Genomic DNA, 26,674 nt, shown 5'->3' on the forward strand with positions numbered 1-26,674 from the left:
CTGCAAATGGATAGATACGATGTAATTGTTGCTATGTTCAAAGCAGTATAGCACTCAGATATGTTAATGCGTGTTTGTTGTTTCTGTAACATAAAAAGTTTGAAAGCAGCGTCTGAGACAATAATATATAATAATGGAACTGTGGCCTATTTTTTTTATGAATCAGATTCTACTTGGTTCTAAGGCTGGTCGCAGACAGAAAATGGTGGTTGGTTTTGTAAAAAAATAGAACAAATATTCTCAAATATTCTGTCCATTCCCCAAAAAGGCTATGAATCTGAAAAATTCAAATGATCAGCAGACTTTCCACCAGTGGTGGCAACAGCCCATCCTGCCCCGCACTTAACCCATCTTGGTCGCGGGCAGCACCTTCTCCTCGTCTGCATCACCCAGCATCTCCTCCTCCTCCTCTGCTTTATGGCGGCTTCCCCTGCATTTTCTCCTCCTCCTCCACGGTGGCCAATATGATCGCTTCTCCTTTGGGTCTCAGTACCTGCTTCCTGATTGGCCGGGAGGAGAATCAGGAAGACAATAGTGAATATTAATTTGATATTGTCACACAACTTGGTGGGCTCAGGGCGCAGTGCTCTGCCAAACCCACCCTTTTTTTTAAGCTAATTAGAGCCTCTGGCCCTAATCACGTGCTTCTAAAAAAAACAAAAAAACAATTGGAATCCATGCGACCGGTGCCCTGCATATAGATTGGGGGCCGGAAGCATGGATTAGGGGGGTGGCGCCCCTGCGCCCTGTATAGAAGGGTCGCCACTGCTTTCCACCCAAAAGAGGTCTGCTGGAGAGACTCTTTTAATGCTCAACCTGAGCCAAATCTTTATTTTTTTTAGTTTTATGTAGTGTAGGTGAGAGTTAGAACATTTGTCAGTTTGTGGGCAGGGCTTATTGCTTGATTGTGGGGACTCCTGAGTGCACTTGCTAATGCCCAAAACACTGCTTCCATGCAAATTAAGTATTAAAGCAGTAGTAAACCCCGGTAGTACCAGTAGTAAATGTGCACTGTTTAGGAGATATTCACCCTGGACGCAGCCAATTACGTCACCGGCACCTGCGCTCTGAAGGTCCGGCATACCTTATGGTTTACAACCGCTTTAAGGTGGCACACCCAAATTAGAAGCGAGCCAGTTCACAATGCAAAGCTTTTGGTTGTAGTGTGTTTGTAAAGCTTCAGCTTTTTATAAATTAAAAAAAAAAAACAAACATGTCATACTTACCGGCTCTGTGCAAAGATTTTGCACAGAGCAGCCCCAATCCTCCTCTTCTCGGGTCCCTTGGCGGCGCTCCTGGCTCCTTCTCCTCAGCCAGTGCCTCCATAGGAAGCCACTTACTATAGGGGCACGCGTGTGGACTTGCTCCCGAGCCCATCTGCCTGCATCTATAGATACAGACAGCGAGGCACGGACCCACCCCACGCTCCCTCAACCCAGAGTTTGATTGACAGCAGAGTGAGCCTTTGCATCTGCCCTGTAAGGAGGGACAGAGCTGGGACAGCTGCTGTTTTCATTCACAGTGCTGGATCGCGATGAGGCTCAGCTAAGTATAAGGGGGTAATCCCAGGCAAAGAAAGTTTTTTTACCTTTAATGCATAGAAAGCATTTTGGTAAAAACATTAAGGCTTTAAAACCACTTTAATTTTTAGCACACTAAGCACTTCGTTTGTACAGCTTCTCTTTCCGTAGGCAGCCTTTCTGAGCAGACACCGCAGAGCCTATGTCCAACTCCACCAGCACAGCACATATTGCCTCCTCACTCCCAGTGGCAATGTGAGAATCACCCCTTTTACGCAGCACAGACCTCCGTTGTTATGGGCTTTAACACTTTACTTGTATCCATCACTCTCCCTCAGTCTCTCCACTGTGACCTCCAGGCTAGGTGCATGGATTTCCTGTGCCATGAGATTGATCTCATTGAAGTGAAGTCTAGGCTGCTAGTGAGGAGGTCAAGCTCACTGACCTCCCTCGCTACCAGGGTATACCGTCTCCCATGCCAAGTCACCTAACTCCAGCTGGATGGCTGCTATAACATTCTTTACCAGTTCATTGGTTACCCATGGCAACAGCACTCGGCTGCATCTCCTGCCACAGGCACAGCATGATTAACCCTGTTATGGTGATCCTCTTACGTATCCTCTTCATCCCCTTCTGGCCTTCTGGCTTAATTTGTGTACAAGCCATGTTCTTTATACACCTTGCATGTACTCCTTTACCAAAGAACTTCAGACCAACTACTTTGGAACTTGGAGGAACTTTTGCTTAGGCACTCTTGCAGATACAGTTAATAAACACACAGTTCTCCAAAGTGTAACCCTATGCTTCCTAATATCAGGCTGCCCAGTTCATTCATCTTCTAAATTGTAAGGGCCTCTGACACAAAATCCATAAAATCATTTCGGGACCCCGATTCAGTGCCCAATATGACGGTGCCCCCTAAGAGTAGAGCAACATGTGGCTGCAGTCCTGCTTGTTCTTTTTCTTTCAAAGATCCAAGGTCCCAGAAAGGTTACCTCCCCTTGTATTTATGGGTCACCACAAGGGGCAGAACAATGACTATCTGGGAGTCAGTACCTTAACTCCTTCCTGGCTCCTAGGTAGCTTGCTAACTGAATAACACATTACACGTGGCTTCATGAAATCATTGCACAGGTTCACACAATGTCAACAGAATAGCATATAACCCCATAATAAAGAACACTTTATTTTATTTTTATAAAGAGCCCTGCAAACACCTATTTACAAGGTTTTTATTGCTGTCCTCATTAGGGAGATTTCCCTTAATTTCCTGTTCCAATGACAGCAGCATGAAGACATGGATGGTTAGAGTTGTCAACAAGATAAGAAGACAGAGGGCTAAGATAAAACTCTTCCATGATCTATCAAAATATACTTTTGATGCCGTTTCTGTCCCCATAAGAGTTACCAAATTAGTTCCTGTCTTCCCAGCAATTAAAAACCTTGCTACTTAAAGTGGATGTAAACCTGATTCATGAAGTCCCGGGTCTTTCTGCTGCTTCGTTCTTCTGTTATCAGCATAATAACTTCTGACAAGTTCTAGAACACAGGAGATAAAAGTAGCTAAAAATTTGTGTTAGGGAGGTAACACAGAGACAGATAAGCAGAGAGCTTGTCTATTCACAGCACAGCTCTGCAAGTATCTTCATTCCTCTGCCTATGTGGAGTGGGGGTGTTTGCCTTTCCTCCAATCAGCTGTTACACAGTGTATGCGCAGACTTCCCTCCCACTGCTGAAACAGGCAAAAAAATATCTAATACAATGTTCACTTTCTACAGTATAAAAAGATGAAGACAGCAGATATGCATGTAAAACGTATATTTAGGGAGATTTGTTTAATCTCTGTGTATCATCTGAGACTGTTCACTTCACTGGGTATATGTGAGGGTTTACATCCACTTTAACTTTTCCTCCCTTTAAAAAAAAGGAGTTTGGCTGCAGTTATACTTTAAAGAGTAATTCCACTTTTGTTGATAAAAAAACAATCCCAGCTGGGTGATCAATGTGTTTTTTTTGCAGAGTCTTACCTGTTTCAGCCCTAAAGAAATAGCTCTTTGTAAGATCATGGCTAGTGCAGGACTGATTTGAATAGTAGTGACTTTTTCCTTTTTGATCAGCTGATGCACTTGCAGGGTTCTAATGAGGAAAGTGTCAGGGTCCGCATTCATTTGGTAGTGATTAACCCTTCTGGGAAAATCAATGAGCCAATCACAAATGCAGGAAATGACATCTCTTACACAGATCACAGCACTGCAGTTTGAAAAGGAAATATATAAGTTTTAATAACAATAAATTACAATACAACTTTTGTCTATTGTATATGCTATAAATATTTTTTAATTTGCTATATTTTTTTCCCACAAAAGTGAAGTTAACAGTTCTCAGTGTGTTCTTGTAGAAGACCAAAAGGTTCCATTAAACTGTAAATAAATGTAAACAAGCGCACATATTAATTAACCCCTAGGTCCCTAAGGCACACAAATATGCAGCCTCTCAGTGGGTGGGCCTTGGCGCTGAGAGGTTGTATATTTGCGTTCCAATTAGCAGACACAGCTGTGCCAAGACTGTGCGCCCTGCACGCTTCTGGCAGTTACCGGTGGCTAACGGAAAGCAACTGATTGTTTCCGATTGGGAGCTTTCCGATCATGTGATTATAAGCCCCCCCCCCCCCCCCCCCTCGGCATCTGAAATCCCTCAAAAGGCCTGGGAGGTACCAGAGCAAAGGGGTTAAAGGCCTGTTAATACTAATTTAGTTTATTATATATAACATTACTAGTGTAGATCTTCAGTTTGTCAAGACCTGAACTAGCAATGTAAAAAGGTTGGCTTTTCCATAAGGAAAATTCACCCTGGAGTATTTGCGAGCTCATTTAACCGGTTCCCAAACAGCTCACATCTATATACTGCGGCAGAATGGCACCGCTGGGTGAAAACCCGTATGGGTACGTCGTACCCTTTAGGAGCCGCTGGGGGGCGTGCACGTGTGCCTGCTGAACGGCAGGGTCCCGATGCGCATGGCTGGCGGGCGCGTTTGCTGCCAGCTACCCGCGATCGCGTGCACGAGCACCAGCACGGGGATTTGTGTGTGTAAACACTGTTCTGTTAGGGGAGAGGAGACATATCGTTGTTCCTACTAAATAGGAACAACGATATGTCTCCTCCCCCAGTCAGTCCTATCCCCATACAGTTAGAAACACCAACGAGGGAACACATTTAACCCCTTGATCACCCCCTAGTGTTAACCCCTTCCCCGCCAGTGGTATTTACACAGTAATCAGTGCATTTTATAGCTCTGTTCACTGTATAAATGGCCATGGTCCCAAAAATGTGTCAAAAGTGGCCGATTCATTGACTTTCCACCACAATGTCACAGTCCCAATAAAAATCGCAGATCGCAGCCATTACTAGTAAAAAAAAAATAATAATAAAAATGCCATAAATCTATCCCCTATTTTGTAGACGCTATAACTTTTGCGCAAACAAATCAATATACGCTTATTGCGATTTTTTTTTTTTTTTTACCAAAAATATGTAGACGAATACATATTGGCCTAAACTGATGAATAAATTTGTTTTTTAAAAACAAAATTGTGGATATTTTTTATAGCAAAAAATAAAAACATTTTTTTTTTTTCAAAATTGTCGCTCTTTTTTCGCTTATAGCGCAAAAAAATACTACAGAGGTGATCAAATACCACCAAAAGAAAGCTCTATTTTTTGGAAAAAAAGGACGCAAAGTTTGAGTACAGTATCGCACAACCACGCAATTGTCAGTTAAAGCAACGTAGTGCCAAATTGTAAAAAGTGTTCTGGTCAAGGAAGGGGTAACATCCTCTGGGGCTGAATCGGTTAAAGTATATATATATATATATATATATATATATATATATATATATATATATATATATATAAACCCCAAACCAAAATGGTAAAATGTAACGTACTGCACCTTATTGCAGCTTGAATATGGTGGATTCATTTGTTTTCTTTTTTTCAGGCTTTTCCCTCTTTATTTTAACCTAGTGATCCTACACATAACACACTTATGCCGCGTACACACGAGCGGACTTTACGGCAGACTTCGTCCTGCTGAATTTTCTACGGACTTTACGACGGGCTTTCCAAATGAACGGACTTGCCTACACATGATCAACCAAAGTCCAATGGATTCGTACATGATGACGTACGACCGGACTAAAACAAGGAAGTTCATAGCCAGTAGCCAATAGCTGCCCTAGCGTCAGTTTCTGTCCGTTGAACTAGCATACAGACGAGCGGACTTTTCGACCGGACTCGAGTCCGTCGAAAAGATTTGAAACATGTTTCATTTCTAGGTCCGTCAAACTTTTGGGGAAAAAAAGTCCACTAGAGCCCACACATGATCGAATTGTCCGACGGACTCCGGTCCGCCGAAGCAAGTATGCCGTGAAGTCCGGTCGTGTGTACGCGGCATTACTGTCCCTAGGTAGCTATGCTCACTCTTGTGATTCCTATACCTATGTGGAAAGCCATGGTTACCACCCAGGTTGTCTGCCTTTGTTCATCTTTAATACATGGGGGAAAAGAGTGATTAGTAGTTTACATAAGGAAGATACTTTTATTATATGCTTCCAGTTTATCTCATAGGAAGTGTCGAGAACATCCTATTTTTGGAAAGATCAACAGGTAGTTTTCTCTACTTGCTAACTAATGAAAATGAATGCAGCCACCTTTTCTAAGGACTGGTAGACTGAAATGTATTACGTTATTGTTCTTGGATTTATATATCCTTTAAAACTGATCTCTGGGAACCGCACTCCTCCCACTCATTAACCCCCCACCACCCTACTAATGGCTGGATTTAAAAAAAAAATCAACTTCTAGCCCATTTTACTTACATAAACCCCTGGTCATGTGACATATTTGGTTCTGGGTCTTCTCTCTTTCTTTTTGTGGTTTACTTCCACTAAGTACTCAATGGTGCAGGAGAAAACCTTGCAGTGCAAAATAAATTTTAACTTTATTTTTATTGCATATTTTTATATTTTTTATACCATAATGAAGAAGAACAGATAATGTGTGTGTTGGATTAAATGGAAAAACCTAAAGAATTCAAAGAATAAAGAGTATTAAAATAAAATTGAAAAAAAAAGAAGAAGAAAATAATATTCATAGAAAGAGCAATAAAAACCATGCCATCATTGTCAAAATACAGGAAAAAGCAAGTAGAAAAAAATAAATAAAACAACTTCATGGTCGTATTGTGAAGTCTCTGTTGTAGAAAAGGCTGAAATTAAAATAAGATTTATGAATTTGACATACTTTCTGTTATATTGAAAATATGACTTTGCCCTCATCTACAAAGGAAAAAGGATAAGCCTCGCTGTATTTTCATTAGATCTAGACTATTTAATCCAACTCCTGATGAGTTTGCAAATATATAAAGAATAAAAGAAAATTGTTTATTGCAAACTACAGAATTATGTGTCTGAGAGATTACATTTCATTATAATTGTTATTAAGGATACAGCAAAATCATTTCTTTAAATTTTAATTTGTATTGAAATGTAGCTTGGAACAAAGTCATTCAACACACATTACTGGAAAGCAGATCAATATAACCACAGCATGAAATCAAATTATGCCACAAACTTAAATGAATTCATAAATGGTATCCAATTGCAAAACACAAAAGCCATATACATTTTTTTATTAAACATACGTATACACACATACACAGAAATATATTAAAGTTTGTCAAGTAGTTATAAAGAGATTATTGTTTTCTTGGAGGCAGCATTTTCAAAACTTGAAATTATTAACACAATTAAACATTTAAACATAATGACTGTTAGAAAAAGAATTTAAAAATCCATGTAATAGTTTTCACTTTAGATCAATTTGTTGTTTTATTGAACGAGCGAGTTATCATCAAAGGTTTTATTGGAAATTCCTTCTTTTTTTTGTTTTTGTTTTTGTTTTGTTTTTTGTTTGTGCATTCAGCTCTCTTGTACTATAATTTACAGACCTTTATGTAACTATTTTTGTGATGTCTTCAAAGAAAATGGGGCCAAAGGAAATGTAGAAGCATTTGACACAGCAGCCTAACTGCATTCCAGCTTTAATTTTTATTGGGGGATGGGGTCAAAAAACGAAACGAAAGTTTCTGATTGGTTAATATGACAGCAAACTAAGGACATTTTCAGCAGTGATTGAGGATCCTTCATTGCTTGCTATTTTTTTTTTAAGTGATCCTGTCAGAGGAAAATAAAATCAAAATAATAGTTTCCTAGAATAATATATTACTATAGAATTAGAGATATGCCTGTGCTCAAATCCAAAATGCTTACATGAATTTATAATACATGTGGAGCTACAGGGATGTGACCACATTTTAATACTAAATATTCTGAACTATGGCTATACACTTTTACATATTTAACCATTTGACCTCCGGAAGATTTACCCCTCTTCATGACCAGGCCATTTTGTGCGATACGGCACTGCGTTACTTTAACTGACAATTGCACAATCATGCAACGCCGTACCCAAATAAGATGTATGTCCTTTTTTCCCACAAATGAGTTTCTTTTGGTAGTATTTGAACACCTCTGCGTTTTTTATTTTTTGCGCCAGAAACAAAAAAATACAGACAATTTTGAAAAAAAAAAATATTTTTTACTTTCTGCTATAAAACCTATCCAATAAAAATAAAAAAAATAAAAATGTAATTTCTTCATTAATTTAGGCCAATGTGTATTCTGCTACATATTTTTGGTAAAAAAAAAAATCCCAACAAGCGTATATTAATTGGTTTGCGCAAAAGTTGTAGTGTCTAATATATAAATATATATATATATATATATATATATATATATATATTTTTTTTTTTTTTAGAATGGCGGTGATCAGCGACCTTCTGACATTAACTGACACTAGCTAACACTTTTTGAGGACCAGTGACACTAATACAGTGATCAGTGCTAAAAAATATGCACTGTCACTGTAAGGGGTTAACATCATGGGTGATCAAAGGGTTAACTGTGTGCCTAGCCTGTGTTTTACGGTAATGTGTTAGGTGCTTATACTAGGGGAAGAGATGGAATTTATTCACAAATTCCATCCCTTCCCTCCTGTCAGAACGGCGATCTGCCTTGTTTACATGTTCTGTCTTTCTCCCTAATGATCAGAGGGTGGCAGAGAACATCAGGAACTGTGCACCTGCCAAACGGCTTTTATGCGTGTAATCACATGCGCGCCCCCTACCCGGAAGAGCAGGATCACATATATATATGTGATTTGGCGCAGAGGTGCTGCCCTGTTACCAGTAAAACTGCTATAGGATGGACCTTAGGTGGTTAAAGCTAAAAATTGCAGAAACAGGAATTTTTTGCTCACACATATTGCAATATAAGTTTAACTGCTTCAAAATGATCCTTCTCTGGACAGACTTATGCCCCGTACACACGGTCGGACTTTGTTCGGACATTCCGACAACAAAATCCTAGGATTTTTTCCGACGGATGTTGGCTCAAACTTGTTTTGCGTACACACGGTCGCACAAAGTTGTCGGAATTTCCGATCGCCAAGAACACGGTGACGTACACCACGTACGACGAGACTAGAAAAGGCCGGTTCAGAACCAAGCGCGGCACCCTTTGGGCTCCTTTTGCTAATCTCGTGTTAGTAAAAGTTTGGTGAGAGACGATTCGCGCTTTTTCAGACTCGTGGCTTTCAGATCGTTTTCTGCCGTTCAGTTTGTGCTTGTGGGTTTGTATCTGCTCTTCAGTGCGTGCAGTCAGTTCGTATCGGAGTTTTCTGTGCGATCTTGCCCGCTCGTTGCTGTTTTTCAGGTCGCTCTTCACAGGCCTTGCTGTTCTTCAGTGCGTTCTGTTACTTCGTTCTGAGCAGCCAACTGTTTTCTAGCCATGTTTCGTATGCGTACTCCTCGTAGAGTTCTTGCTGTGCGGGGGCTTGGTGTTGGGGTCCTGACCTTGACACAAGTCCAGTCCATGAACAGGGTGGGGAGGAGTTCATGGACCAAGAATTGGTTGCTTCAGCGTGACCAGTTCTCTCATATGCCTTTGCTCCGTGAGATCCGTGAGAATAATCCTGATGATTTCAGGAACTTTCTCAGGATGACGGACCCCGTGTTTCACCGTTTGTTGGCTTCGCTGACCCCCTATATTAGCAGGCAGGATACCTGCATGAGGCAAGCCATCACTCCGGAGCAGAGGTTGGTCGCTACCTTGCGGTATTTGGCCACAGGGAGAAGTCTGCAGGACTTGAAGTTCTCGACTGGCATCTCCCCCCAGGCTCTGGGGATCAATATCCCAGAGACCTGTTCTGCCATCATCCAGGTCCTGCAGAAGGAGTATATGAAGGTAAGATTTTTATCCTTTTATATCACATTTTATTGTATTGAATGTTTGATAATATATTGTATTTCTTCCCTCATTCCCTAATTACCATGATTGTAATATGCTGTGAATGTCCCCTTTGTTCTCATGCATGCTGGATTTTTAGGTAATTATTATTTTATGTCCTTCATACATATTTGCCCTTCAATAACCTCCCCAGCATGGTGTCTCCTGCCCTATATTCACCTCATGTAGTCACTTAACAATGTATTTTATCAGCTCCATAGTAGTGCTTTACCCCAAACGCCCCCTAAAATGTTTGGAAATGTTATTTTTGATTTAAATTCAGGCAGAGTGCCAGAGGCTTTTTTTTGTGGTGTCCCCAAATTTTTTTTAACCCTCCCCCCCAACTGCTAAGTCAGCTGATCCCAATTCTCTATCCTCAATCATCTATCTGCTGACTTTGCCAAACCCATACACACTATACCCATCTCTTTACTGGTCAGATTTATGGATGAATTCCCCAAAGCATGTAGTGCAAGGGCCTGCCTGTATACTTTCCAATGGTACTGTTTAAAGTTTTTGTATCCTATTATTATCTTGATAGGTAATAGCAGAATGTTCAAATGTCCTCAAATGTGTACAGTGTGTATTTATATCTTTGTATTATGACACTTCTTACCTGTCCAGTGGTCTGCCAATAGTGTAACTAAGGAGGGGCTGTTCCAAGTAATACCCTGTATTTAGGCATTCATCTCTCAATGAAGTGAAGAGGGTTACCTGTCCAAGAGTCCCCCCCCCCTATAATGTTAGAAATGGCCCATGAGAGGGGGGGAGGGGGAATATGATAGGTGTATCATATACTTTCTTGTTGTTAAATTCCCCTTAGTAAATGCTATCTGGAGGTTGCCCCATAATGTTTGTGTATAATCTGCTTGCCATGTTTCTGTGAAAAAATAGTAATGTTTATTTTTTTTTCCTCAACAGTTTCCTTCAACGCCACAGGAATGGCAGACTGTAGCCTCCCACTTTGCCCAGCGGTGGGACTTTCCTAACTGCGGAGGGGCAATTGATGGGAAACACGTCCACATCGTCCCACCACCCAACTCGGGGTTGTACTATTATAATTACAAGGGGTTTAATAGTATAGTGATGTTGGCGGTGGTGTCGGCTAATTACGAGTTCTTGTATGTGGACGTGGGGAAGAATGGCCGGATGTCCGATGGTGGAGTGATCGCCCAGACGGAGTTCTACAGGCGTCTCCAGAATGGCAGCTTGGACTTGCCACCTCCAGAGGACAATGTTGAAGGTCTCCCATTTGTGTTTGTTGCTGATGAAGTATTTGCGCTGGGGGACCACCTGATGCGGCCATTCCCGATGAGGACCCTCACCCCGGAACAGAGGGTTTTTAATTACCGGCTGGCCAGAGCCCGAAGAGTGGTGGAGAACACATTTGGAATCCTGGCCAGCCGGTTCCGATTATTTCTGACACCCATCCATATGGCGGAGTATAAACTGAACCATATAATACTTGCCTGCTGTGTTCTCCATAATTTTTTAAGAAAACATTCAGCCAACTATGCTGGCTCAGTTGGGCCTGAGGCCGGAATCCCTAATCCATCAACACTGACGGCGCTTGAAAGTGGCCGTCCTGGCTTGCCCTCCCTGAATGCCCGTGATGTCCGGTTACGCTACCTGGAGTTCTTTGTGGGTAGGGGGGCTATCAATATGCCAGACAATCTGTGACACCTTTTTCAAATAAAAAACAACCAAAAGAAATTCTTTGTGGACATTTACTGCTTGTGTTTGTTTTAGCTGACCCTGACAGAAATGTGTTGAGTGCAGAAAATGTCGTGATTGGGTAACCTTATAAAAAACAGTGTTGGCTGGTACTTCCTAAATGCAAAAACACATTTCACTACAAGTGCACTTGCAACTGCACTGAACCTGCACTTGTAGTGCAAAGAGGATTTGCCCTTAGGAAATAACCCCCATTTTTGCATAAAACAGCAATTACATCACCCCAAAAGTGTTGTAGTGTTGAGACAATAATCCACACATTCTTGAGTAAGGCACTTTTTTATACCTGCACAATCACATGTGCATTTCCCAAAGGTTTTTAAAACAAACCAACATGTTTGTTGTATAACAATGTTTGCAGTAGCATTATCAAAAATCGAAATATCCATTTCAGATAAAACAGGCCTGTGTAAAACCAACAAGAAAGCCAAAAAACTTGAACTTACAAAGTTCACATATGGGAAAACCTGAAGGCTATATCAGACATGAGTATTTATGAACTGTGTTTGATATAGCGTTCAGATGGGGGGAAATCACCCCTGGAAAAGCCAAATTTGGAAGATGCACACCAATTTACGAATGTCAACATGTGCTATCTGCCATCAGGGGGGATCAAGGGACGTGTTTTGGGGGAGCAAGCCCTTCCTCAACGCTACTTTATAATTGAGGAAGGGGTTGCACCCCCAAAACGCGTCCATTGATCTCCCGTGATGGCAGATAGCACATGTTGGCACACTGTGTGCATCCTCCAAATTTGGCTTTTCTAAACATTGAAAAAATGTTGGTACGATAAAACAGGTGATTTTGTGGGGTTTAAATTCGCCCCAAAACATCAATGATGTTATTATTTTTTTTAATAACATCACCGATTTGTTGCTGGATGTTTTGCAATTGGAGATTACACCCCATGATCTCCCCGATCAGTATCTGGGCACTTTCAGATGTAAAGCGTTCTGGATCACGATCACCTAAAAAGAGATAAAGAACAAAAAAAAAGGTCTCAAAAATCTGCCACCATCCATCTCTTTTACCTGAGCCTGTGGTCGCAGACACTCACCTGTTGTGGTGCCAATCTCCACCACGTCTTCTTCTTCCTCCTGCTCTTCTTCTTGTGTTGGTATTTCCCCTTCTTCCAGAGGGGGGGGGTCTCTGGTCTCCTGGGATGAGGGGTGTCCGAGTCTTTTCTCCCCTATGTAAAACAAAAATGGTATACTTAGCACACAGATATTTGATGGCAGAACTAGAAATAGGAAACATTGCTCGGAAGTGGGGTACAATTGTCTATTTTAGCAGAGTTCCAAGATGTATATTTTTTATTGCCCTTTGTCAAGCTGCAATACTTTACCTGTTTGGTACAAGCTTCACAGATGTAGCCCCCCCTATAGTATACACTGGAGCACCTGTGTGCCCCCCCTAATAAAAATGGTGTTCTTGTGTCCCACACTAGTGCTCCAGTGTCCAGATGTGAAAACAGCTGCTCAGTGTCCTCTCCTTACACACAATCTAGTTTGCATTTCATTCTAGTAACAAACCCATCTACACAAACAAATATTTGGCATCCAAGTAGGCCCCCAAAAATGTGTGAAAATGCATATGGCCTAAACAATGGTGTTCTAGAGGCCGAAAGAAAAATGTTTGATACGAACGAATAATGTGCCCATGAACATTAAAGTTGACCTTTTGAAACGTTACAACTAATAAAAGCATATGGAGCAGAACGAACATAATAAAGACAGAAAGAATAGGAACACAGCACAACTACTTACTTTTTTGCAGCACTCTCCGGATCTTTCGGTACTGCTCTGGCTCTCTCAACTTCAGGTCCGACCACCGCTTCCTGAGCTGATCTTTAGACCTTCGTACCCCGAAATTCCGCTCTAGACTCCTGACCACTTTCGCCATGATCTTGGCCTTTTGGATGTTCGGGTTGGGGTAAGGCCCATATTTTCCGTCATAGTCGGACTTCCTCATGATGTCGACCATCTCCAACATCTCCCCAAACGACATATTTGTGGCCTTAAAACGTCTCCTTCTGGATCGGGACGTGCCTGGATCCGCCCTTTCCTCCTCCTCCTCCTCGTTGCTATAATTAGCCCGCACCTGCTGTATGTCCACCATCATGCTCTTCCCCCACTGCGCCGAACGAAAAGGGGTGGGGAATACACTAGAAAGAACGTCAGGGGCGGGCGGAGTTACACGCATGCGCAGTGTATATAAAGCGTAACACGCGTGCGTATTACGTTTGATCTGTGAGCGGAGGAAGGAGCATTGGACGCGCCGATCGTAAGAACGAAGGTAAGAGACAAACTTGTGCCTATACTGCTTCTAGATTGAGGCCTATATTGTAACAAGATTAGGAGAGTTTAGTGTGACATTAGGCTTTGTCTTGTGTTGTGTCTTGCAGTGAACATGGATATGGTACTCAAAGATAAGGACTTCATTTCAGTATTCATAGAGATGCTAAGGGAGCTGCCCTGTCTGTGGGAGATTAAACACCCCCATTACAAGAACCAAGCAAAGAGGAAGGCAGCACTGGAGCAATTGTGTGAAATTGTGAAGCAGGTGATCCCCACGGCAGACATCACTTATTTAAAGATTTTCATTGGTGGCCTGAGGAGCACATATCTGAGGGAGCGCAATAAAGTCCTGGATTCACAGAGATCCGGAGCAGCAGGTGACATCTATGTCCCCAGGATGTTGTACTACGACAGGCTGCACTTTCTGGCAGGCCAGACTGAACCCAGGCCATCCCTCTCCAGTCTTCCTTCCATGCTTCCTTCCCCCCCGGCTGAGGCTTGTGACGCCCAACCTGGGCCTTCCAGGCCGCATGTGGAGGAGCCCAGATTGAGCCAGGTATAGCATTCCTCTAAATATTTCTGCTTGTCCAATCAATGATGTGAACTATATGTTAGTTGGGAGTACTAATTAAGGATTGTGATTGATGATGCAAAACATTACAACTATGTCCCTTTTTCATACACAGGGAAGTCTCAGCCAGGAGGTGGCCGGGCCGAGCCGGCTGGCTGATATCAAGGTCCCTCCACCCCCCCTGAAAACAGAAAGTGGCAGTAGGACGAGTGCCCTAGAGGAGGCGGCTATCAGAATCTTTTGGAGGGCTACAGAGGTCCTGGGAGCACCACACACCAGGCAGGAGAACATTGCTGCATTCATAGCCTATAAAATGCAGAGGATGGAGGAGGGCCAAAAAGCCATGTGTGAGGCCCTCATATCGGAGGCTCTGGCGAAAGGTATGAGGGGCCAAATTACACCTCACACACAGCTTTGGGATGGTCCTCCTCCTGCAGGTCCTACTCCTCCTCCTGCCACATCTCCAACTGCACAGCCACAGCCGGGAATGAAGCGTGAAAGGAAGACCAGACAGTGAGGATCCTGGATCCAGTCTGTTGGGCAAAAAAATGCAGCCTCTTGTGGTACCACAGCCTGCGGACACACATGTCATCTGCTGCTATCCAAGTCTCTGTGAATCCCGGACCAGACTGCCCTCCCTTACATATGGACTCCTCAGGCCACCAATTTTGATGTTGAAGAATTGATGTCTGCCGTGGGGGTCCCAGGCTTCGCTAATTTCTCTTGTTGATCCAGTGTTGCCTTCCTCTTTGTTTGGTTCTGATCCCTTAATAAAGGATTTTTGTTTTGAATTATACTCTCCTATGTGTTTTACTTCAAAAATGACAGTTGGTTTGTGAGGATTCAGGTACATTTCAAATATACAATGTGAAATGAACAAGGGACACCAACAACAAACAATCTCCTTGAGATTAAATAATAAAAGATATCAATGGTGTTGGGGTAACTTGACACACAAAACACACCCAAAAATATTCTGGAGTAAAAATAAAAATAACATTGAACAAAGATCAGCCTTGGAAAAAATACAAACATTAAATAAAAAAAAAGGCTTAAAATCCAAAATAAAAAAAAATTTAAAAATATAAAACTGTCAGATGTGACAACTAATAACAATATATTCAGGGAATCCCACTAAAAAAACACAAATAAAAGTTTGTGAGAAGTGTGTGTGAATACGAGCAGCAAAACGACTTAATTCTTGTCACATTATAAAGAAGAAGAGAGTGCGCTGTATTAAACCATTTTTAACATTGCAGCGTAACGAAAGTGCTGTATCCATTGCGAACGCTAAGTTTACCAGAACGAGCTGTCCCGTGTTGGAATTTCTTCTGAGCATGCGTGGCACTTTGTGCGTCGGAACAGGCCACACACGGTCGGAATTGACGCGATCGGATTTTGTTGTCGGAAAATTTTATCTCCTGCTGTCCAACTTTGTGTGTCGGAAAATCCGATGGAAAATGTCCGATGGCGCCCACACACGGTCGGAATTTCCGATAACACGCTCCGATCAGACATTGTCCATCGGAAAATCCGACCGTGTGTACGGGGCATTACTCTCATGTGCAAAATACCAAATACTTACTTGTTTAAAGCATACTTTAATGCATACAATGCTTTGAAAATGAATTCATACCCTTTGAAATTTTCCACATTTTGTCATGTTACAACCAAAAATGTAAATGTATTTTATTGTGATTTTATGTGATAGACCAACACAAAGTGGCACATAATTGAGAAGTAGAAGGAAAATGATAAATGGTTTTCAACATTTTTTTCAAAAAATATGTAATAAGTGTGGCGTGCATTTGTATTCAGCACTCCTGAGGCAATACTTTGTAGATCCACCTTTCGCTGCAATTACAGCTGCAAGTCTTTTTGGCTATGTCTCTACCAGCTTTGCACATCTAGAGAGTGACAATTTTGCCCATTCTTCTATGCAAAATAGCTCAAGCTCTGTCAGATTGGATGGAGAGCATCTGTGAACAACAATTTTCAAGTCTTGCCACAGATTCTTAATTGGATTTAGGTCTGGACTTTAACTGGGTCATTCTAACACATGAATATGCTTTGATCTAAACCATTTCATTGTAACTCTGGCTGTATGTTTAGGGTTGTTGTCCAGATGAAAGGTGAACCTCTGCCCCAGTCTCAAGTTTTTTGCAGATTCTAACAGTTTTTTTTCTAAGATTTCCCTGTATTTGACTCCATCCATCATCCCATCAAATCTGATCAGCTTCTCTGTCACTGCTGTAGAAAAGCATCCTCACAAGATGATGCTGCCATCACCATGTTTCACAGTGGGGATGGTGTGTTCAGGGTGATGTGCAGTGGTAGTTTTCCACCACACATAGAGTTTTGCTTTTAGGCCAAAAAGTTCAATTTTGGTCTCATCTGACCAGAGCACCTTCTTCCACATGTTTGATGTTGTCCCCCACATGGCTTCTCGCAAACTGCAAACAGGACTTCTTATGGCTTTCTTTCAACAATGTCTTTCTTCTGTCCACAGGACAACTAATAGTTGTCCTGTGGGCAGATTCTCCCATCTGAGCTGTGGATCTCTGCAGCTCCTCCAGAGTTACCATGGGCCTCTTGGCTGCTTCTCTGATTAATGATCTCCTTGCCTGTCAGCTTAGGTGGACGGCCATGTCTTGGTAGGTTTGCAGTTGTTCCATACTCTTTCCCTTTTCAGAAGTTGGATTGAACAGTGCTCTGTGAGATGTTCAAAGCTTGGGATATTTTTTTATAACCTAACCCTGCTTTAAACTTCTCCAGAACTTTATCCCTGACCTGTCTGGTGTGCTACTTGGCCTTCATGATGCTGTTTGTTCACTAAGGTTCTCTAATAAACCTCTGAGGGCTTTACAGGACAGCTGTATTTATACTGAGATGACATTACACACAGGTGGACTCTATTTACTAATCAGGTTCCACTAGATTTTAGTTAGGGGTATTAGAGTAAAGGGGGCTGAATACAAATGCACGCCACACCTTTCAGATATTTATTTGTAAAAAAATTTTGAAAACCATTTATCATTTTCCTTCCACTTCACAATTATGTGCCACTTTGTGTTGGTCTATCACATAAAATCCCAATAAAATACATTTACATTTTTGGGTTTTAATATGGCAAAATGTGGAAAATTTCAAGGGGTGTGAATACTTTTTCATGGCACTGTACATGGTACCAAATTGGGCCAGACAGGCTCAGTTGGGGGAGAGCAACACACTCAGGTCTGGTCAATGACCTGCACTGTATAATCACTAAAGGTGCTACAGAATGTGACCCTCTGTTACATACCGTATTTATCGGCGTATAACACGCACTTTTTTCCCCTTAAAATCAGGGGAAAGTCGTGGGTGCGTGTTATACGCCGATCCCCGCTATCGCTATGTGAATGTCGGCGATCGCCGCCGACATTTACATAGCGAGTAGTTTCAAATATGGCGCCGCGGACTTCGGAAGGACTCGGCGGTGCTGAACGAGCGCCGCCGAAATCGCAAAGCCGAGATACACATAGTCGGGTGTATTCGGCTCTTTCCGGCGCCGCTCACTGTCACGCCCAGTCCCGCCATTGGACCTGTGTTATGTCCATCATAGGGCGGGACTGTGAGCGGTGCCGGAAAGAGCCGAGAACCCTCGGCTATGTGTATCTCGGCGGCGTTCGTTCACTTCCGCCGGCGCCGAGTCTCTCCGAACTCCGCGGCGCCATATTTAAAACTACTACTATGTGTATGGCGGCGGCGGCGGCAGGAGGCAGGAGGCATGGACACTAGGCTGCACTGGGGACAAGGCTGCATTGATAAGGCTGCACTGGGGACAAGGCTGCATTGATAAGACTGCACTGGGGACAAGGCTGCACTGACAAGGCTGCACTGGGGACAAGGCTGCATTGACAAGGCTGCACTGGGGACAAGGCTGCACTGGGGCAAAGCTGCACTGACAAGGCTGCACTGACACTGAAAAGGCTGCAATGACACTAACAAGGCTGCAGATGAACACTGATGAGGCTGCATTGATGGGCATTTTAATGTAAGTTTCTTTTCCTTAAACTTCCCTCCTAAAAGTTTTTTTCCTTAAAATTCTCTCCTAAACTTGGGGTGCGTGTTATACGCCGGCGCGTGTTATACGCCAATAAATACGGTATTTCAAACAAACTTTGTACAAAAATAGGGATTCTTGGGTTGCATTGTGCAGCTCTCCCCAACTGTGTCTATCTGCCCATGATTAGATCTTTAAGTCTATTAAAGTATGCTATAGCCACTATGTATTTTGCATAATGCACAGCAGAGTAGAATCTGGCCACAGAGGGATCACTTTGATGCAGTTGGCCAGCTTGAACTTTTATAGCAATACACACAAACCAAGAGTCCCTGTTACTATACAAATGCTTGCTTAAAATATGTTTATAAGTGTGCTTAGTGTTAATTCATGACCCTGTTAGCTCCTACAGTATACCCACCTCTTCCATGGCCCGTGGCGCCTATCATTCCTCAGTTACAGTACATAACTGCAGCTCCTATCAGTGCTTTCAGCATTTGATACTTCTGGGATTGCCAGATGCCCCAATGCCCCAACACACAACATCACTCTGACCCCTACATCAGTAGAGAAGTTAGAAGTGATATAGGGGTCACGGGATGGAACCTAAAGGACACAAATTAGCTATATCAGAATCTAGGTTAGCTGTTTTTTTTTGCCAAGCTGTGTAAATCTCAGCACTTAATGGACAGAAATACAAATCTTTCGGCATGTAAAACAGCTCTTATACATACATTTAATCTTTGTGTTTAGCTGCTTCCTTGTCATTCAGTTTTTATGAAGTCCAGCTTTTAAAAGAATATTCCAGGATAAAATTATTGGTGCAGCCATTGCTAACTTGGGGCTGTCATCCTCGTACTTAATTTAGTAACCAAGAACATTTAGCATTTAGGCCAACCAATACCTGCACCTGGTCAATGACTCACCAAATGGCAAATCCAAAATAAAGATAAAGCATCAGTATGTGGCTTTCCACATTCCAACATAACAGCTCAGACCCTCTGATATATAGAATTGTACTTGATGTCAGCTGTCCTCAGATCTGACAAAAGAGTTAACAGCTAAGATAACTAGCCACATCTATCATTTCCACAAAAGCCACACTAATCACCACAAATAAATAAAAAAAATGAAAAGAAAAGAGGTGAAATGGTAAAAACAGCACAATAAAAAAGAAAAAATAATACACTTCAGTAATAATTAGTTTAAAGATAAATAAATTAAATGGACAGATGTATTAATGATGTATCACCCTGGACTTTAGGTAGGGATGCTCCTCACAAATGTACTTGCCAGGAGTAGTTATCCTGGTTTTATTGTTAGCGATCCATTGATTTCTCCCTAAGTTTGGCCTTGTTGCACTTTTCTCATCTACCAACCCAAGGTCAAGTTATGGGTATATGGGGTATCTCAGCCAACAGGCAGGGGTTTTCTTGAATCCCTTGGCTTGCTGGGAGAGTCTACTGTATATATTCGGGTGGAGTCAGGTGATTTATGCTCTGTGCCACCTGGACGGCTGTCTGGGTGGACGTGTGTCATGTGGTCGGAGGTAAAAGGGAAGCTGTCCCCACTAAGGGACCAATCACCTTATTACCAGGGACCACAGTGAGTAACTGAAGCAAGTATCGGAGCAGTATTCTCACCGAATGGGCAGCATGGTTGAGAATCGGGAAACTTCAGGCGTTGATCAAATCAGGGACCCAGCCAGCGGAGGTGACGCTTGCAGAGCAGCCTTGTGTGTCAAGCCAGGGTCCGAGCAGGCCAGTGGGGTGACGCTTGAGAAGTATCAGGAGTGCCCAGCTAGGGACCCAGCAGAGAGGCGGGGGTGATGCTTGAAGGAGATACCACCGTGAAGATTGAAGAAGCTCAAGGGATTCAGTGGCAGTGAATCAGGGGGTCTAGTGAGAGACCGGGAGCTCAGTGGGCTGAAGAACTACATGGAGAAGTTGTTGTGAAGGTGAAAGAACTGTTACGTTTTGTGTTAGGAACTGTTAAAGACTGTTGCCATAGGAGACAGCATTCCTGCATGTGCAGATGTGGCTTCTTGCTGCAGACCTTTCCCTGCATGGCTGTCATCTTACTGAAGTCTCGGAGTCCACTAATTGAACTTACAACTACTTAAGGGTGTCCTGGCCCTAACCCTCTTTCCCCCAAAAAGTGTGTAAGAGAAATAAACATATCTTTTGCATTCAAGAAATGTCTGGCGCCCAATAACTTTATCCACCTTACACTCACTATGCCTCACAACCCACCACATACGGAAGGATGTCAGCTATCTCTGGCCCTGGAGGTTCACATTGAAGGAGGCCGGAGACTTTGCTACATTTAGCGCCCAAGGGCTAAGGCGTTGTCCTTGCAGCAGTCATCCATAGCAACCGGCTCCGGCTCCATCGGGACTCCATCTGGCTCCTTGGGAAGGTGGCAAGTAACCTTTACCCTTTTTATAGACTGTGCTGTCGTGTGTACTATCAATGTGGGGAAGAACCAACAAGTCTCATTGCTCAGGGGAAAGGATCAGTCTGGTCTTTTGACACTTCCTGCCAGCTCTGTGAGGGTTAATATAGACTCCAAAATGGACTCCATTACAGTTTTGATGTTTATTTCTCTTACAAACAGGACAGGAGTGACAGGAGTGGCACCCGGTGTGGTCTTCTGCTGCTGTAGCCCGTCTGCTTCATGGTTGTAACAAGTGTTTATTTGAATCACTATTGCCTCTGACATCCCAGTAGATCAGCAATTTTTGAAAGACCAGCCCATCTGGCACCAAAATCATGCCATGTTCAAAGTCACTTAAAGGGGTTGTAAAGGTAATTTTTTTTTTTTTTAAATAACAAACATGTTATACTTACCTTCACTGTGCAGCTCGTTCTGCACAGAGTGACTCCGAACCTGCTCTTCTGGGGTCCCTCGGCGGCTGTCTCAGCTCCTCCCCGCAATAACTAACCACCTTAATGTGAGCTCTCTCGCATGGTGGTTAGTTATTGCGGGCGCGCTCCCGTGATACAGCCGGCGGCTATAGCCGCTCGCTGTATCACTCGGCCCCGCCCCCGGCGCTCCGCGTCATTTGCTGTGATTGACAGCAGCGCGAGCCAATGGCTGCGCTGCTTTCAATCCATCCACTATAGCCAATCAGCGACCAGGATGATCGGCTGAATGGAGGTCGGGAGCGAGCAGCCGAGTTTCGAGGTGTCAGGTAAGTAAAACGGGGGGGCTGGGGGCGGCGGTATTTTCAAAAGTTTTTTCACCTTACTGCATAGAATGCAGTAAGGTGAAAAAATTTATACCTTTACAACCCCTTTAAATCCCCTTTCTTCCCCATACTGATACTCAGTTTGAACTTCAGCAAGTTGTCTTCACTACGTCTAGATGCCCAAATGCATTTAATTGCTGCTGTAGGATTGGCTGATTAGCAATTTGTGTTACAAAGCTATTGAACAGGTGTACCTAATAAATTGGCCGGTGAGTGTAATGCCTCTAGTTTGACAGGAAATATTATGTTTGACCATGTGAGTACACACATTGGGAAGTGGAAAGGATTTCCCTTCCAACAATAAATTACAGTAATCACCTGCATCACATTTGAAGATACCAACTTCTTCCTTCTGCAGAGCATGGTGCCGAACTTAGTGGCTTATGAACAAAAATGTTAGTCTTTGGAACTTTAGTTTAATTCTCTGTTGGTTAGTGCAGTGGTTCTCAACCTCAGTCCTCAAGTACCCCCAACAGGCCATGTTTTGGTAATTTCTATCCCTGCTGACAAGGCGCAAGTAGAGGAGAGCCGATCAGCAGCTCTCCTGGCAGAGGGGTCTGCGCTGATAATCAGTGCATTGATTATCAGTGCCAACCCGCTAGAACCCACCAGGGATGCCAACCTGTGCCCACCAGGGATGCCAACCCATGCCCACCAGGGACGCCAATCAGTGCCCATTAAGGATGTCAATCAGTGCCCATCAGTAATGCCTGTCAGTGTCTCCTCATTAGTGCTGCCTATCAGTGCCCATCCTTGCCCATTGGTGCCACCTCTCAGTGCCCATCAGTGCCCCATATCAGTGCCCATCAGTGCCATGTATAAGTGCCCATAAGTCTTGCCTATTAGTGCCCATCAGTGCCACCTAACAGTGCCCATCAGTGCCACCTATGAGTGTCCATCAGTGCCCATCAGTGCTGCATACCAGTGCCCCCTATCAGTGAACATTAGTGCTGCATATCAGTGCATATCATTGCTGCATATTAGTGCCTCATCATCAGTGCCAGGTCAGTGCCGCCTCATCAGTGCCCAAAAGTGCAGCCTCATCAGTGAATATTTTTATTAATATATAACAGACCAAATGGGATGGAATAAGAGAGGTTCATTGTTAGGCCCCATTCACACCTGAGCGTTTTGTAGCCTGAAGCCTGAAGCTACAAAACGCTGGAGGAGAAAAAATCTATTATTCTCTATGGAGATGGTTCACATCTCTACTCCAAAACACCTGAAGCTAGAAGCTCCAAAACGCCTGAAGCTCAAACAAGTTCTGGAACTTTTTTTAGGCAGATTACAGGCTTTTTTTTACTTTTACATTGGTTACCTTTTGACCTGTACAAAATTGCGGCAAAAAATGTGGCAAAAATGACACGACTTTCCGCCTGAAAACACCTTATGATATCTACCTGTAGTTCCCTTCTCTATTTACGTTGTTAGGCTAAATTTCGTTTTTGGCCTCCCTATAATCAGTGGAGCAGTGATTTATTGTTTTTGTTTGGTGAGGGGTTCCTAGGTTGGGTGATTGATTTCTCCCACCTGCTTCTGGAAGAAATTTCCAGAATATAGGGCAGGGAGAGTCAGATACCCAGTCATGAAAATGTTTCTTGCCTTAGCCAATCCCTGGAAGGGAGGTGTCCATAATATGGCTGTAATTTGCCCCAAAGAAGCTCATGTTCTTTTTTGAGCATAGGTGTTTTTCAGGCATTTTGCTTCAGGTGAAAAAACGCTCAGATGTGAACAGGTCCTTTTGAAATGAATGGGATTTTGCTTGTTGGACGTTTTTCAGGTGTTTTTCTGGTGTTTTAGGGGCGTTTTATGAGCTGAAAACGCTCAGGTGTGAATGCAGCCTTAGGGTGTCAGCACACCAAGACATTTTGGACATTTTCATGCTCCCAACTTTGTGGGAATAGTTTGGGGATGACCCCTTCCTGTTCCAACATGAATGTGCACCAATGCACAAAGCAAGGTCCATAAAGACATGGATGAGTGAGTTTGGGGTGGAAGAACTTGACTGGCCTGCACAGAGCCCTGACCTCAACCCGATAGAACACCTTTGGAATGAATTAGAGCAGAGACTGTGAGCCAGGCCTTCTGGTCCACATTAGTGACTGACCTCACAAATGCGCTTCTGGAACAATGGTCAAACATTCCCATAGACACACTCATAAACCTTGTGGACAGCCTTCTGAGAAGAGTTGAAGCTCTTATGGCTGCAAAGGGTGAGCCAACTCAATATTGAAGCCTACAGACTAAGACTGGGATGTCATTAAAGTTCATGTGCGTGTAAAGGCAGGCGTCCCACTACTTTTGGTAATATAGTGTATGAGGAGCAATAATGTCTAAAGGTTCAGGAGGATCTTAGGGATCCACAAAACAAGTTTTTTTTATGGTGAAATAAAGAAACTTTTTGTTCAATAAAGCTGATAACTCCTACATACAGTATTTTTATACATCTTATTCCAGGCATCGCTGCCGATCAAACTACTGATGGGCCTTTTTTCGGCAAACTCTTTTTTCACACAAGGAAATTCTTTTACCCACCTAAGAATCCCAGAGTGAACCCAGGAGAGGAACACCCAAGGCTAATGCCACGTACACACGAGCGGACTTTTCGACTGGTCTGACGGACCGAATCCAGCGGACAATCCGACCGTGTGTGGGCTTCATCAGACCTGCAGCGGACTTTTTCGGTTGAAAATCTGACGAACTTTAGATTTGGAATATGTTTCAAATCTTAACGTTGGAACTCCGCCGGACCCAGTTCCTATCGAAAAGTCTGCTCGACTGTATGCTAGACAGATGAAAACCAACGCTAGGGCAGCTATTGGCTACTGGCTATCAACTTCCTTATTTTAGTCCAGTCGTACGTCATCACGTACGAATCTGTCAGACTTTGGTGTGATCGTGTGTAGGCAAGTCCGTTCTTTGGGAAAGTCCATTGGAAGTCCGCCGATAGTCCGTCGGACCAGTCCGGTCGAAAAGTCCACTCGTGTGTACGCGGCATTAGAGAGCGACCACCTCTCCTCCATGGATACAGGTTTTTTCCACCTGCGCACTCAGAAGGATGCGTGTCTTCCCATTTCTTTGGGTAACCTCAGCCCAAACAGCTAGTTAACCGCAAGTTATTATTTTCTTCTTTCTGTTCTTCCACCTGTGAAACCATTTTTTTCTCTTTGAATCATGATTTTTTTTAAGTGATATGCCATACCACTTATGAAGCAATTTACTATACTATAACGGTCTCCCATCTCTCACTCCTTTCTTTTTCCAGTGGACACCTCAAGCTACACTTGAGTTTGCTAGGCCCATTTTTTCAGGCTTCGCTCAATCACCACACCAGCAGCTACTTTAATAAACTTGTGTAGCGCAACCCCCGAAGGAGCCGCTAATGAATGTTTGATTCTGCGTCCTGCCTCTCAACCCCAAGAACGGTCTAAACCCCCCTGGCACACCTGCTTGCTAATATTAGTGTGGGACCCAGCAATAGAGAGAAACACATTAATGATAAACCATAAAGTATATTTACCATAGCCCTGGATCCCGTCACTTCAACAGCTGTGGTAGTAAATAGAGACTCACACAGAATATCAATTAACCGCTCAGAAAGTTTACTAAAGTAGATATTAAACACAATGAACAATGTGTTCAATCAGAAAAAATAAATGACAGTAGATAACAGTTAGTGTATATGTGAGACGGTGGGTTCAATAATCAAAGTAGGGAATATATGCAGACAGGTGTACAATGGGACAGGTGTTCACTATGCTCCAAAACCTATATTAAACACCTTCCCACTTCCCAATACACACACACCAAACCGTCATCATATAATGTTACTTACATTCAACAGTACAATGCAATATTTAGCCTGTGCTCAAGGGCTCCCCCTAGGTTGGAATTCAGTGTCCCAACTACAAAATAGAACCGTGATGCTTTGCAGAAAATGATAAGAGTTCCTTGTCTTCCCATATCTTCAGCTAGCCTTTAATTTAAACTGCAGTATTTGTAATCCAACAGGGAACAGATAGAAAGCAAACTGTAGAATAAATGATACGTTGATAACTGTTTAACTGAAGAAATAGAGCACTTGTAACACTTCCTCCTTATCTGTGAGTGTAATACAGTACTGACTTTACAGCACAGGCAATAACAGACCCTAGAGTTCAGCTGTATGCAGCCTGTGAATAGGCAGGATCACTTTTGTGGGACTACAAGTCTCACCAGCAGTCTGTAAAAAAACTCACTCAGCAAACAGTGCACTTTACTGAAATGGGCAGGTGCCCTCTCACCACAATAGACCCAGAGGCTGTGAGGCTCCGTCCAGACTCTCCTCTTGCTGTCTCAGTTTGATCAAAGATGGCGCCGCCCCGCTATACTGCTCCTCCGAATGGCTCTGCTGCAGGAAACTTCCAGATGTCCTGGCACTACACACCGATCCGCTTGCTAAGCTGGCTGGGCTGTACTCTAAAGTCCCTTAGAGGCTGGCAATCCCACTCCGTGCCGTGTAGGTCACAGTCTTTTGATCACGCACACACAGACCTCCCTGCTGATTGTTGGATGGCGTCCGGAGAGCCCGAAAGATGGCCGCGCTTGTCCTTATATTTATTTACCCAGAAGGTTGTTCTGTGACTTGGCATTGTGGATCTGTGACTTGGTATTGTGGGTTCAGTAGTTCCCAAACTGAGTTAACAACATGAGTCGCTTCCTCATCAAGCTACATATCCCACAATGCATAATGGTTTACCTCTTAAATGAAGAAAAGTTCCCGATAAAAGCGGTCAATAGAGGGAGCCAAACTCTTACTTAAGAAACAATACATTACTTAACATGATAACTTTGATAATATAATGATAATGATAAT

Source organism: Aquarana catesbeiana, linkage group LG04 (assembly GCF_042186555.1).
Source record: "Aquarana catesbeiana isolate 2022-GZ linkage group LG04, ASM4218655v1, whole genome shotgun sequence".
In the NCBI taxonomy this organism is placed as follows: Eukaryota; Metazoa; Chordata; class Amphibia; order Anura; family Ranidae; genus Aquarana; species Aquarana catesbeiana.